This window comes from Carassius carassius, chromosome 14, assembly GCF_963082965.1.
Source record: "Carassius carassius chromosome 14, fCarCar2.1, whole genome shotgun sequence".
NCBI lineage: Eukaryota > Metazoa > Chordata > Actinopteri > Cypriniformes > Cyprinidae > Carassius > Carassius carassius.
Window position 1 is genome coordinate 6,585,568 of NC_081768.1, and position 15,903 is coordinate 6,601,470.

Genomic DNA, 15,903 nt, shown 5'->3' on the forward strand with positions numbered 1-15,903 from the left:
CAGTATCCAGCTAACAAAAAAAATATATTCTAAGAATGTTTTGAAAGCATTCCCTTTAAGTTATTTTTGAATTAAAACTTCAGACAGGTTTCAACTTTCCTTTCAAACTTTTAAGTTATTTCTGAATTAAAACGTTTCATATTAATCTTCAAAATGTCAACTTTGTATGTTTAAAAAAATGCATTGGTTATGCAAATGTTCGATAAAACACTAAGGGAAATTTCCATTTAATCATTTTACAAACATTTTGGGAACATTATTTTTAAATTTTCATTGAGAATTCTGAAACATAAACACATAGTAAAATAAATATTACATCTAAGTCAAATGTAAAAAAGTTAAAGTTGTTATTATTATTATTATTATTATTATATATACATTTTTTTGTACAATGTTAAGTCCACTGAACAAATTTTGTTCATAACATCTACAGAATCTTGCCAGAACATTAACCAAAATTTATGATAACATATTTAAAAATGTGACTTTGCTTGACATTCAAGATTCAATATTCATGTTTTCCATGGTGAGTTTCAGCTACAACTGTACCTTCTGGAAGAAAATGCAGAATCCCCCAAGGCTGAACAGGTTCATTCATTCATTCTTTCCGTTTAGCTCTCAAACACTAAGATATATATTAAATAAGGCCTTAAAGCGTGGTGCAGTATATGATAAAGGTGACGTGTGTATTCACAATGTTACAGTACATGTGGATGGAGGACTGTACATATTTAGATGCAGGCGGTGGTGTGCATATTATATTGGATGGACTGATGTTAATCCAAGTATGAAAAAAATCTAATTATATTTTATCTTGGCAAAATAAACACTTAATATTCCATCTGAAATTAAATTCTGACAGGTTTATGTTGTGCTGTCATTTCCTGGCGTCTGTTTGTTACAAAAATATCTTTCTCTGGCGATCATTGTGGTGGCTCAGCCTGAGTCATACATGCATGAAACAGACTGCATAATTCACAGGGAAGGCAAAGACTCTTAAAAATTTATCGATTGCGCTGCTGATGTTTGGACGCTCATAATACAAGGACCGGAGAGTAGTCATGTTTTAACCATGAGCATGCCTAATAAAATCAAGAAAGGCGCATATAGCATCTGCGTGTTAAAGTTAGCTCTAAATGAAATGATTGAAATGATGTAATGCACCGTGTAAGACTATTGGAAAGCATACCTTAACTAATGGCCTTGACTTGACTTGACATGAAAATAAGATATTCTTGAACAAAACACACTCGCTCTCTCTCCAAACAGGAACATTTGTCATTTTCGATAGCTGGAACTCAGAGATAGCTAATATGAATTATATTGGACACAGGACAATACCATCTGCTCCTGTCTCTGACTAAAGACTGTAACTGCATGCTACATAATCATAGCAAAAGAACTTTGCCTGGCATCCAAATAGTAAAACAATTCGCATTACAGGCCCACGTGGGCTGACATAATCAAAAAAGCTTCTTGCTCAAGGCGCACACGCAATCGCACACACGTTCAGAGATTCAGAGATGATACATCCGAGAAAAAACAGAGGAAGCATAGGTCTATACACTAATCACAGCTTATTTGATTAGACAGCATAACGCCTTGGGGAATGTCAGATAATATGAGGTCAAATTTGAACGAACATACAAAGCGTGGGAAGCAAATCTGCTTTATTTAATTTCCAAAATATTTTTTTCTCTTATAAGCTATCAAATGAGATTATAAATGACTCCTGTTTTTCATAATGGGCACTTTTGATTTTATAAATAGGACAAATCTTTCCTGAATGAAAACAGATCAGGAAAGCATGCTGAACTAAGAGCATTTACTTAATAGTCACTCGTGATTGTAGGAATGAAACGAATGGGAATCTCCTCCTTTGTTTTTCATCTAGGCCAGAATGTATTGTGCAGATGCCACCATCCCTTGGCACAGAAACGTCTGTCTCATAGGAGGGAACTGGAAAGAAAAAAGAGGGTTTGATCTGTGATATAAATAAAACATTAAAACGTCTTGGTTTATTGTGTCTTTTTATAGAGATGTTAAAAATAAAGTGCATAATCTCACCATGCCTTGTTGCTAACATTGCAGAAAGGGAGCTAAAAATAGAACTCCCTAAATAGATGCACACAGGCACCTTTCAGAAGAGATTTCTATAGCGGCAAAACCATTCCTACTATGCAGTACATTTTTACGCCCTCATCATATGTCTTAATGCAATGGATAAAATATTAAACTAAAGTTTTTTTTAATCACAAGATCAAAAACATTAGAGGCTGAATTTGATATGTTCATTGCTTAAGCTTGAGCGAATGTTTATAGAAATATTCCAGATCTTTCTTTTTCTTTCTATCCTCTAATCAACATGCTTTCTTGGGAATATTGTTTTAATATGAAAAAATGCAATGGATTATGAATTCTGATGCGTGCTGATTTTTGAAGAAAAAAAAATCTGGCAGTCTACACAAAGGAGTTCATAAATTTTTAGATTCAATCAAATACCACAGAAATCAAATCTTTCTTATTCATTTAACAGAATAACATTTTAAAATTTTAAAACCATCTGTTTATTTCCAGGTTTAAATCCAGATTTTCATTGTGAACTCAGACTTTTGGACCTCACTGTATACACTTGCTAGGAAGATGTGTCTAAGGACAATGATAACGTCAGTGTTGCTAAGGAAACAGAATAAAAACAGATTCCTCTTCTTCTTCTTTTTTTTATCTGACCACCTGGAATGATCTTTGGATCACACTAAACTCTCAGTAGGATCCTTAGGCACATTCAGATGGAGAAACGTGTGAGAAAAACACATTGCAACACTTCACAGACCATGGAACTATTGATTTTGGTGTGTGAAGTGCATTCCTAAGGTTGTTTCCATTCTCTTGGCATATTGTTTATGAAATCTGGCATTTCTTTTGTAACATTAGACTGGTGTTGACATGTCCAGCTAGTGTTACTGTCTTTTAGTCGGAAGACATTATCATGACAAAGACACAATTATTCCTTTGAAAAGAAATGTTCACCAAATGTCTTTGACTTCTTCCTGAGAAGCTGTACTTCAATATAAATCAGATTATAAAATTAAATATGTATAATGCAAATCAAACTGATTACATATGAAAATATAATTACATTTTATTCTATTTACAATTTGTATTCATTTTTGATTTCTAGTAAACTACATGGTTTAAGTAAGTGTAGGAGTGTTTTATTTATTTTTTATTTCAAAAACTATATATGACATTATTTTAATTAAATGAAACCCACTGATAAACCAGAGGGTGGTGCCAGTTAATACTGTAAATGGGTTTTGATTTTATACGAAGTGAACTTTGTGCATCTGTTTTTTGGTAAAAATATCAGTTTTGGCATTTTCCAAACTGGAAAAACACAACATTGTAGACAGCACAAAAGTGTGGGCCATTCAAACTATGCTGTCCAGCACATTTACTGCCTGCCCTTAGAAGGTTCAAGAAAACCTTAAAATTGGCGCTTGAAAACATGTGCCTTGTAAGATTTCTTAGGACTCATATGCTTCAATGTGAGGGCACATTTTCTGATTTCAATTTATTTAAGGATTTATGCAAGTCCGTGCAATTGTTATTTATGTGTTGCTCTTTCTCTCTCTCTCTCTCTCTCTCTCTCTCTCTCTCTCTCTCTGTGTGTGTGTGTTCTGCAAGGCTGGTCAGGCTCTTTGCCACCAAAAATATCCTTCGCCTAAATGTTGACTTAACAACAGGAGGAGATGGCTGGAATGTGATCAAAATCATCTTCCATTCCAGGAACGCAGGAAATGAGAATTCTGAAAATGCAAAAATAAAATATTATTAACTTGGAATTATTAGAAAACCAAATAGACATTTATCATAGTTTTAGAGCACAGAGGTCAAGTGAACTTTGTCACTTTTTCACCCAGTCATACTGAATTGGATGCAACATATATTGGCAAGGCACGTGGCATTGCTTCATGAAAGTATTGGACGATACAATAGACTCATAATATCTTATTACTCTGGTTTTTAATGTGTTTTAGGGAAATATGATGATTAAATGTTTATCCTAAAATCCAATGACGACACTGCATGGGAGCAAAGTAAAACAACATTCACTCTCAAAAGGAGCACACAATCAACAAGAATGTGATTAAAGTCCTTATTTGATAAATGGGATTTGATTAGTCAAAGTCAAGTCTGGCAGAATATACTGTTGCTAAAGGATCAGTGTAAGATGAAGAAAATACATTTGGCAATAAAACACTCCAGATAAATGGACCAGTAGAAAGATATATATTTTTTAATGGCCTACCTGTCTTTGAAGCAGCAGTGATCACAAACATGACCTCTTACCATAAGGAGAAGAGCTGGGCTTGTGGATTTTACACTCTACTATAATCTCTGCATGGAAAAGATCGCTCCACCTCTTCAAAATCTAAAAAAAATTTCAATTATTTCATATTTTTTATGAATAAATAACTATTCCAAAGTCCAATTTTGTACAACTTTTAATCTTAATGTATTACAACATATTGAACACACACACACACACACACACACACACACACACACACACACACACACACACACACACACACACACACACACGGACCTGTTTTGTTATGTTTTATCCCCATGTGTTGTCCTTGACCTAGTTTTCCCTCATGTTTGTGTCATTCTGTTCACCTGTGTTCTGTTAATTATCCTCCCTACTTAAGCTCTAGTCTTTTCAGTTTGTCTTGTCCGGTGTTACCTCAATGTTGTGTGCTACGTGTGTCTCCTGCCTGATCTGTGCGCCCTGCTGTTAGGTTCATTAAAGATTGCGAAGATAAAGCTCCTTCATCTCTGTGCTCCTCGCTCCTACACAGTAGTGACAGTTACACCTTCAGATAAACATTTACTTTTTTATTTATTTTATTTTATTTTTCCCCCAATGTCAAAAATGGCAGGTTTTACAAAACTAATGTTGAAATGTTCGGGGTCAGTAGGATTTTTTTTTTTTTTTGAAAGAAATGAATACTTGTATTTAGCAAAGCTTCACTGAATTGATAAAATGACAATACATGTATTTATAATTTCCATTTGAAATAAGTGCTGTTCTTTTAAACTCTTTTTTGATCAAAGAATCCTGACAAACATACTAAGCACATTAAAATTAAACATATTGCTGCAAACTTATTGAGCACAATTGTTTACCATGTGAGTGTGCGTGTGTGTTTATGCAGAAAACCAGCATATTAGAATGATTTCTGGGACACTGAAGACTAATTGCTGAAGTTTCATCTCTCCTGTCACATCAATAAATTAAAATATATTCAAACAGAAAAGTCATTTAAAAATTGTATAAATGTAAAAAAACATTAAAAAAAGCTTACTGACCCAAAAGTTTTGAACTGGTGTTGTGTATACAGTTACTGAGCAACAAACTCAGTATTCATACGTGTTTTTGTATTGCAACATTTACAAAATTTCAACTTTGATTGAATCCTACCGCTAAAAAGGAACACACAGCGAAAGTGTTTATATGATGTCATGGTGTGCTTTATCCAGTCTATACAGGAGAAATGAGAAATATTTATTAATTTGCTTTGACAGTGTCCTTTGCACAATCATGCAGCACCTTCTAAAATGCAAAAAGTCAATTAGACATGTAAAGGTCTAGTTGGAACTTTGGCAGACATGCTAACATATTATAAGGCAGCTATAAACCTTTCAAAATCAGCATTGACCAGACAGTGACAAGAATCTTTACCAGGAAAAATAATTCATCATTACATCTGCTGTGCACCTCAATGAACTGTGAATTCCTTCTGGAAAGCAGAGTTGTATATGGTGAGGCAAAGCTGAAGCACCATAAAACTAAGGGCCTTTCACAGGCCCCTACGGCCCATTTAAAAGGGAACTCAAAGGCTAACAGGACTCACATGCAGGTTTCTGTATCTATTAGGCCGGAAGAAGGGATTTAGATCAGAACATCTCCATCCTTGTGCAGACAGACATCACGTCTCAAATATCTTTTTGCTGAGGTATTGGAACTCAGTGATAATAATAATTGCTACTGGTACAAAAATCTAATAAAAGTGCTTCCATAAGTAGAACAGTGAGCAAATAATTTCTCTAACTGACATTACAAAAGCCAACTCATGTAGACGCACACACTGTTTAGTGATTAGAAGCATGCTAATAGCTGGAAAGACAAGAAAAATGTGGTTAAAGAAATGACTTTTGCTGTTTTTAATGAGTTTAGCCATGGTTTAGCTGTGCTGGGACGCTATTGTGTTTGCTGCGGCTTTTGGCGGGCCAAACGGCTTCTTGTCTGTTTCTGATTAATCCAAACCAATGACTTCAGAACACTATGTCCACTTGAATTTTCAGACTGCAATATTCTCTAGGTTGGAAATTTATGAAATGGCTCCGTTTTTGTCAAGACTAATTTTTTATTCATTATACAAAAAAAGAACAAAGATTTATTAGGATAAAAGTACTTTCAGGTTGCTTTCTTCAGATTTTGACAAATTTCTTTGGTTTGAGTATCAGTAGTCATTTTCAAGAAATATTGAGGCTCAAATGTTCAGTAGAAAGGACCTAGACCTTCTCCGTCGATGGAGCTCAACATCTAAGTTTGGTCACTGTATGCTTTCATTGCAAGTAAAAGAGCAGCAGGACTTCTCATTTTGTGTTACACTGAAGAAAGTAAGTCATTTAGGTTTCAGATGATACATGAGGATGAGAAAATTATTACAGAATTACATTTTCAGGTGATATTGTCCTTTAAAACAGAAAAAAATATGTAGTCTATTCAATGCCTTGGATGAGGCATTTGGTGTATCTGTTAGAACAATTTCACAGCATGTGTCTCTATCACTAATGGTCTCAACTCTGGAGGACAGACACTTTGCTTATAGATATCTGGCCGAACTTTCTGTATTACGATCTTTAAATTGGCTCACTAGGATCTTCTAAAAGCCAGTGCACCCCAGGTTCCTTTTTATATTAAGAAATCATTATTTCATCAGGAGGTCATGTGCCAGATGCAGTTCACATGTAACACCACGGAACAATACCCTTGGCAGAACATATCATAAATCAGTCAAAAGCTGGAGTATGTGCACTGAGGCATCATTGCCAACCTGGTTAAAAATGTTTTTTTTTGGCCGATGAGAGCTTTTTAATGCAACAGAACATAAATAAAAAATAAGAAAATTATTTAATTATTTACATGACCTTCATGCTGTTCCATTTTATTCTTTATCCTACAAAAAAAAAAAAAATGGTTTGAATGAATGTTCACGCCGCACTAATCCATACAAAATAAAAAATATAAATACATATACATTTACAGTAGTACAACTGAGAATTTTAGAGTCAATAACGTTTTTTAAAGAAATTACTACACTGTTGATTATAATAGTTAAAATAAAAACATTGTTTTAAATTAATAATTAATACTACACTTTATAAGTTTTATTTATTACTATTTATTTATTTTACTCTGTAAAAATATGTCGTAATTAATGAACAATTAATTAAATTACCCAACTTATGATGACTTGTATCATCAAACATCTTTTCTAAACCATTTTTTTTTCGGAGTACTTTCTCTCTAATACCATTTTAAACTTTTTTTATGTGACTTGCAATGCCAACAATAAGTAAATACATATAAATAAATAAATAAATAAATAAATAATAATAATAATAATAAATAAAAACCTTATAAAAGGTTTAAATTGTTTCATAGGAATATTTTATCACCGTTTTAACTATTTTTACCCCTCAGTTGTAGTGTCTCTCGAACAGGTTCCAGGCAGCCATTATAATACGGATGTCACAATTGCACAATTCCGAGAAATCCTGCCCAAAATTTCAACATGAACATAGTGTGTCAACAATAGCATCGTTAATTTCCTGTCATCATATGGCAGTGCAGATGGACATGCCCTCCAGGCAGAAATGACGGACTGTGCTTAACAATGGCAGGTTTCCACTATCCCGTGTGGACGCTCTGGCATGGGTGATACTTCCTGTTTGATGAGTCAGTGTGTCAGAGCCACAGTCTGTCCATTGTCCAGCAGTGACATAAGGACAACAGGACTGAATCCAGGGAGTGACTAAATATAGGGCAGATCAAAAGATGGGCAGAGGGAGGGCTGGACATCGGTCTGTGAGAACAGCGCCCTCAAGTGGACTAAAATATTTGAGCAAAGTTAAGAGCCAATTGTAAATTACATGCATGTATAAAGGCAGTGTAAGTTTTGATAACTTCTGTCACATGTTAGCTAAATTGAATGTGTAAAATAACTGATAGGCAGAGAGCGTTAATGGTTTGCTAGAATAGCATGTGCTCCAATTTTTTGTTCATTTTTTTATTTTTGCTGCTTCCAGAAGGACGTCACATTTAAAGGCATAAGCTAGCATAGAGAAAAACCTTGTTATATCTGTTAGCTGTTATCAAGGAGGGATATTTTATTTGTGACAAATAAAATAATAAAAAATAAAATAAATATGTTTTATTATGTGTGGTAAAAAAAAAAAAAACTTTGTATGTGTGTTCCTAAGAATAGAGTAGAATAAATTTATGTGTGGTAAATAGAATAAAATAAAATAAATAAAACAAAATAAAATAAATAACAATAATAATAAAAATATGTGTGGTCCTAATGAAATGAAAAATAAAATAAAATAAAAATTTGAAGTTCCTTAGCTACAGACTTTGGCTCTGGCATTAATTAAAATAATGTGCTATTTTTTTTATAATAAATACACGGAGTGACTGACAATGTTAATAAGAAGGTCATGATGTAACTAATTAAGGTTCGTTGAAAAATCTCAATTTACAATCTAAGGATAAAAAAAAAAACTATACTGAATTGCATTAACTTGCATACTTTCTAATAAAAGTCACTAAAAGCTATAGTTTCAATATAAGGGAAATAATATGATATGTTGTTGATAACTGTACATTTTAAACTATTAGAAGGAAACCCATTCAGGCTTCTGAGAGGAAACTGGAGGCAAGGCTGTTTGAGATAAGCTGCAAAGTTATAAATGCTAGAATGCAATGTGTGTTTATTAAAAGCTTTATCACTGTAAATCTCCAGAGTGGCCAGACTATGAATAGAGGTCTTCATGCATGCAACATGGAGGTTATAACCTCTGCATCCAGCCCTGGAACATATCCACACTGCCCACATCGAGCTGCTTACCCTACAGCGACAGACAGACAGGGCCTTATTAATCTCATTCAGGCTGGCTTAGTTCACCAAAGAAGAAAAAACACTCATTATTCAAGTATAAAGTAAAAGTGTAACACTAATATTCCCTCACCAGGGGAGTGAAATTACACCAACATATATTTAAAATCCATAGAAACTGCATTTACAGTACAAAGCAAATGTACAAGTTTTTGATCTTTATTAATTAGTGCTGTCATTTTAACTAGTCAATCTAGTGCTATTCATTATAAAATAAATCATGTGATAAAGACACTAAACATAATTAATCATTTCTTTCTGACTCACATGTAAATTTTGCCATTCAAGCCTAAAGTAAAAATTTTGACATGAACTTGAAATATATATATTTTAAATATAAAAATAAAAGAAAAAAAGAACACCTACTGTGCCAAGTAGGGCTATAACGATATGGAAGTACAATATGAAAATACAGTAAAACATACAGTATATTGACTTCTATAGCCCCTAATTGTTTACCATAACTGTATCTGCCACAATAATATATGCATTGTCTATGTATTAATTACATTTTTATGTTTTATTTTTCATTTAGAAAATGTCCATATATGAAATTAATTAATGTGATCCATTATTTACATATCATGTATTTAATTCAGTGCAGTTACAATAATTAATCTATTCACATTGACAGTATTAATGGATTGCTGACAAAGCTAGGAGCTTCCATGCATCTAATAGCGTTTTTTGTTGATTATGCAAATTATATTATCCAGAGAATAATATAATATAACAAATATGAGCACAACTTTAGGGTCTTGGGCATCACAACAATGGAATGCTTTTGTGTTGATTTTGAAATATGAAAAATTACATTCATTCTTCAGACTGCTGGATTTAAACAAAAGGATCCACCCAGATACTGTCATTGAAAGCTTATGGAAAATACTGTGCTAGAGCGCGGATGAATTTACATCAAACAGAAAGGACACCTTTCAACGCCAAACCCAGATGAGACAATTGTGAGTTGAAATTTTCAGTAATGAGGTACCAAGAGAACTTTGCACTTTGCTCTTGAATCAGATGTCATATCCATTCCTTACAAAAGGTGTAAGTCATGGTTCATTCTGGACTTCACATCATAGATTCTAAACATTGAATCCTTGCGAGAGTTACACGAGGGCCAAATCTCCTCCCTGTTCTCGGAAGCACCAGTTTTTTCTTTTTTACCTAATCAAGAACTGAATACATTTTGCACACTCCTACTTAACTGGTATTTTTGCACAAGAAGCTGCGTTCTTTCTCCTTTCTACTCTTATGCTTTTAAAAATTAAATGGGGGGGGGGGGGTACTTTGCAGGAACAGCCAAAATAATAATAACTCCCCCTGCTCTGGATTAACTTGTCAGACATTCCCTTTCCTTCCCCCTCTTTCCATCTTATGAAAGATCTGCCAACGTCTTGATGCTTTGAAGTCATGTCTGTTTTCCAAACTGCTCTAGCACATCCCACCCTGCTTTGGCTCTTTTCTGCACACGATGGGCCAGAATCTGTGGGGCCTCATTATGGTAAAATGGTTGATAATCACAGCAGTGTGAGCACAGGAAAATAACACCAACAAAACCTCATCCTACTCTGTGGGCTCACACGACTATGTCCTATGTTCCTGACTGGCTTGAGACTCCCAGAAAAGAAGATGTTGAAGGTATGTTGTCATCTCAAACATATTTTCTGACTAAACTTTCCTCTTTGCCGCTGTCTTTCCATCTGGAGGCCACACAGTAATCAATATCAGGAGTGCTATCACTCACTAATGTCAATGGACTAAGACTCTTCATACTGTAATATGAGGGGAAGATCCAATGGCTTGCCAATTTTTTATATCTGTTAAACATCTGCTTCAGCACAGCAAATTAGCCTTCTACAGGAAACAGCCAAGTTCTGGATGGGAAAGCATAATAAAAAATGAAAAAAATTTTATCAGGCTGTTTCGTTTTCAAACACTACTGCCAAGATTCCATAACTGAAGGACTACCAGAGCACCTTTGCAAAGGGTTTGTCCTGCTTGCTGGAAAATGAATGCTCTCAGCAAGCAGTGAATGATTTTGTGATTTAACGGAGGCAAACCCCAGGCCAGTTCCACGGGACTGGAGCGAAAGGCTTCTGTGTGGAGTGAGGGTGAGAAAGAATCACTGGAAATACTGAAATATTGGAACATCACAAGACGGAAAAAACGGGGCTACTGAATCACTGGAAAACGGGGAACACTGTCACTTTTATGTATGTAAAAACGAAAATGCATCAAATCACTGAATCATAGAAACAGTGACACGCTGGAAACATAGAAATACATAAAATGACTGAAACGCTGTAAGCACTGGAAACATACTAACGCTGAAACCCTGAAAATACATACAAAACTGAAACTGAGATTATTACAAAACAAAACAAAAATTATAATAATAATTTGTGAAAAAAAAAGTCTCTCACTTCATGTGGTTTTTGGCTTGTGTGAAAAAGAGTTCGTGCGAATAATGGAAGATCAACACATGCATATAAAAATATTCATGTAACTTGGCCCGATGGGACAGCATAACTTAACTAACCGGATTGATCTCATTGCACAGCATCTCAAATGTTGATGTGGTCATTACAAAATGCCTGACCAAAGTCTGTCATCAAAGTATTTCTGTATAACTGCCTCCCAAAACTGTCTTCCATGACTGCGTTACCAAACAACAGGTATCCACCTCCAAAAGCAGTGACCACATTTATTGCATTTCATCTGCCCTCTGAGGTGCAGAAGTCATTTATTGTATATGACAATTATAATATTGAGTGTCTTCTCCTACTTTTCTAAGTTATATTTAGTGCCAGTTTATCGGGACGTGATATTCACAGATGTTTTATGCAATATTCCAGTTTCGCACACAAGTTAAATTCACAACTTTGGATGGAAAATGAGCTATTAAGTCACTTAAACACTGGGTTAATGACACATTCAAACGAATAAAACACATACACACAAAATGGATCACTGGAAAAATGGATCAGACGCTGGAAACATGAAGCAAAACACTAGACTGGAAAGATAGAAAAGCATTAGATCGTTGAAACAATAGGGAAACTGAAAACAAAAATCCTGAAACACTCAGAATACATAAACTGAAAGACAAAGTCACTGGAAAAAATACAAAATAAATAAAACAATCAATGACACTAGAAGCATAAAATACTGGAACACTAGAAAAATCAAAACACTAGATCATGGGAAAAAACAGAGAACAACACTTAATCGCCATATTACTGAAACACTGGAACCAATGCATTTACTTCACTATATTACAATTAAATCTAATCTAATCTTGACAAACTATATATCGTTGGAGAGGTCTAAGTCTCCCAAATATATATTTTGCCAATGTTTTTTGTTAAATATTATGTAGGAAAAGTAATAGATTAATTTATGACAAGAATGCACCCTCAAAAATCTACATTATAACAGGAGTTCTGACCTTTGTTTAAAAAAAAGACTTCTTCGTTGCCTTTTTCTCTGTGACATTTTAGAAATCATCAGAAATTATATATCAACTTTAAAATCGTCTCTAGGTTACGTATGTAACCCTAGTTCCTCGAGGGAACGAGACGCTGCGTCGAAGCGCTTTGGGGAACGCGTTCAGCGTACGCGACTCTGAATATCGTGTGTAATCAGTCCAATGGAAGGGCGTGACGTCACCGACGTGGTGACGTAAGCGACCAGGAAGCTATAAAAGCACGTGCCACGCAGCTGGCGTCAGCTTCGAATACTAGCAAGCGCCGGCAGGGGTGCCGGGGGTATGGCTCCGAGACGCAGCGTCTCGTTCCCTCGAGGAACTAGGGTTACATACGTAACCTAGAGCCGTTCCTCTTCAGGAACTCGAGCTGCGTCGAAGCGCTTTGGGGAACGAGTCCTAACGCCGCCAGACTACCAAACCCCTGCCTGGTGTGTATCCGAAGAGCACAGCTCAGGACAGGAGGACAGAAGCGCCTGGAGTGACTGGCATATCTAGGCCATAGAACCTAACAAATGTAGAGGGCGTGGACCACCCCGCAGCGTTGCAGATGTCCAGCATGGATACACCTGCTAAGAAGGCCTTAGAGGCCGCCATACCCCGAGTAGAGTGAGCCTTGGCTCCCGACAGCGGGGGACGACCAGAGGACTCATAGGTGACGTTGATAGCCTCGACTATCCAACGACTAATAGTCTGCTTAGAAGCAGGAGAACCCCTCTTGGGGGGACAGTAGCACACAAGCAATTGGTCAGTATTTCTCCACAGGGCAGCTCTGTGGACTACTCCAGAACTGTACCAACTGGGCAGTTTGCTGGGTCTAGCTGGCGGTCTCTGCACCATGAAGTGAAAAGCTTCCACTTCAGGGCGTACAGTTTCCTCGTAGAGGGAGCTCTGGATTGGAGTAGGGTCTCCACAACCTCAGTTGAGAGACCAGCTGCTACCAGTTGTGCCCCCTCAGGGGCCACACCCACAGCTTCCACAACTCCGGGCGAGGGTGAATTATCGTGCCCTGCGCCTGTGAGAGTAGGTCTGTCCTGATCGGTATCTCCCACGGAGAGCCGTCGAGGAGCGAGACTAGATCTGAGAACCATACTCGGCCCGGCCAGAACGGGGCTACTAATAACAGACGGACCCCGTCCCGGCGTACTCTCGCCAGAACTCCCGGAAGCAGAGCGATAGGGGGAAAGGCGTACAGACGAAGCCTCGGCCAGGTCTGTACCATAGCGTCCAGTCCCAGAGGAGCTGGATGAACTAGAGAGAACCAGAGGGGACATTGTGACGTCTCCTGAGTCGCAAAAAGGTCTACTTGAGCCCTGCCAAACACTCTCCATATCTGATCTACCACCCGTGGGTGAAGTCTCCATTCCCCGGGCCTCGGCCCCTGCCTCGACAGTATGTCTGCTCCCATATTTAACTTCCCAGGAATATATACTGCTCTTAATGAGAGGAGTTTGTTCTGGGACCACACCAGGATCTGGTGCGCCAGCTTGTACAAAGGGCGCGAACGCAGACCGCCCTGGTGGTTGATGTAAGAGACCACTGATGTGTTGTCGGTGCGCACCAACACATGGTGACCTCTCAGGTCTGGGAGGAAGTTCTTCAGTGCACGATAAACTGCTAGCATTTCTAGACAATTGATATGCCACGTTAGATGGCGATCGCTCCACAGACCACGGGCAGGGTGGCCACTCATGACCGCACCCCAGCCGGTGAGGGACGCGTCCGTCGCTAGTGTCACACGGCGACAAGGAGCTCCCAGCACCGGGCCCTGATTCAAGAACCAATGTTTCTTCCACATGTCTAAGGCACGGAGGCAGCGCCGCGTGACCTTGATAGTGCGAAGCGGATTGCCCCTCGGGGAAAATCCCTTGGTCTTGAGCCACCACTGTAGGGGTCTCATGTACAGCAGGCCAAGAGGTATCACGTTGGACGCAGCTGCCATCAGACCCAACAATCTCTGAAATTGTTTGACAGCGAGTGACTGGCCTTCTCTGACTCTCTTGACTGAGATGAGGATTGACTCGATACGAGCAGGGGACAATCGTGCCTGCATCGCGGTCGAATCCCATACTACGCCTAGATAGGTGGTTCTCTGAGCCGGAGAAAGCACACTCTTCTTGGCGTTCAGTCTCAAACCCAGCTCCCCCATATGTGCGAGAACGACATCTCGATGTCGAACCGCAATCTGCTCTGACTGAGCTAAAATCAACCAATCGTCGATATAATTGAGAATGCGGATGCCCTGCGTGCGCAGGGGGGCCAGAGCCGCATCTACACACTTTGTGAACGTGCGGGGTGAGAGTGCGAGGCCAAAGGGAAGTACTCGATATTGGTAGGCTTCGCCCCCGAAAGCGAACCTCAGAAACTTCCTGTGTTGAGGAAGGATGGAGATATGAAAATATGCGTCTTTGAGATCTATCGTGACAAACCAGTCCTCGGACCTGATCTGAGCTACAACATGCTTGATTGTGAGCATTCTGAACTTCAGTCTCATAACTGAACGATTTAAGACCCTCAAGTCTATAATCGGACGCAGCCCCCCATCCTTCCTTGGAACTATGAAATACCGGCTGTAAAATCCGGACTCCCTGTCCTGAGGAGGGACCACCTCGATGCTCAAGGAGCTAGAGTGGAAGGAACCGCTGTGCGTGCTTCTGACTCTAGGGATTGGGTGCCGGATCTGGCAGAAGTGGAAGGAGATAGGGACTGGCCCGTCTCCATTCCCTCTACCAGATCGACTTGCGAACCCCACGAGTGCAGCCGCCGTTCTGCCTCGACAGAAGCGGGACCAGCACCGCGGGGAACGCTGGCGAAGGCCCCCTCCTCGAAGAGGGCCCTCCGGGAACGAAGCAGCCGCACCGACATTCGCTCACAGTGCGGGCAGTCAGCCCCCTCGAGAGCCGACTCAGCGTGCTTCGAACCCAGGCAAACCACGCACAGGTTGTGTGTATCCCCACCCGTTATATATCTCGGGCAGGGAGGAACACACCGCCTATAACGCGATTTGGAATCGCCATCTGAGTGCTTAACTTTCGCCTTGCTTTTTGGCATGTCTAGGAGCTCTTTTAGTGAAGTGAAGTGACATTCAGCCAAGTATGGTGACCCATACTCAGAATTTGTGCTCTGCATTTAACCCATCCGAAATGCACACACACAGAG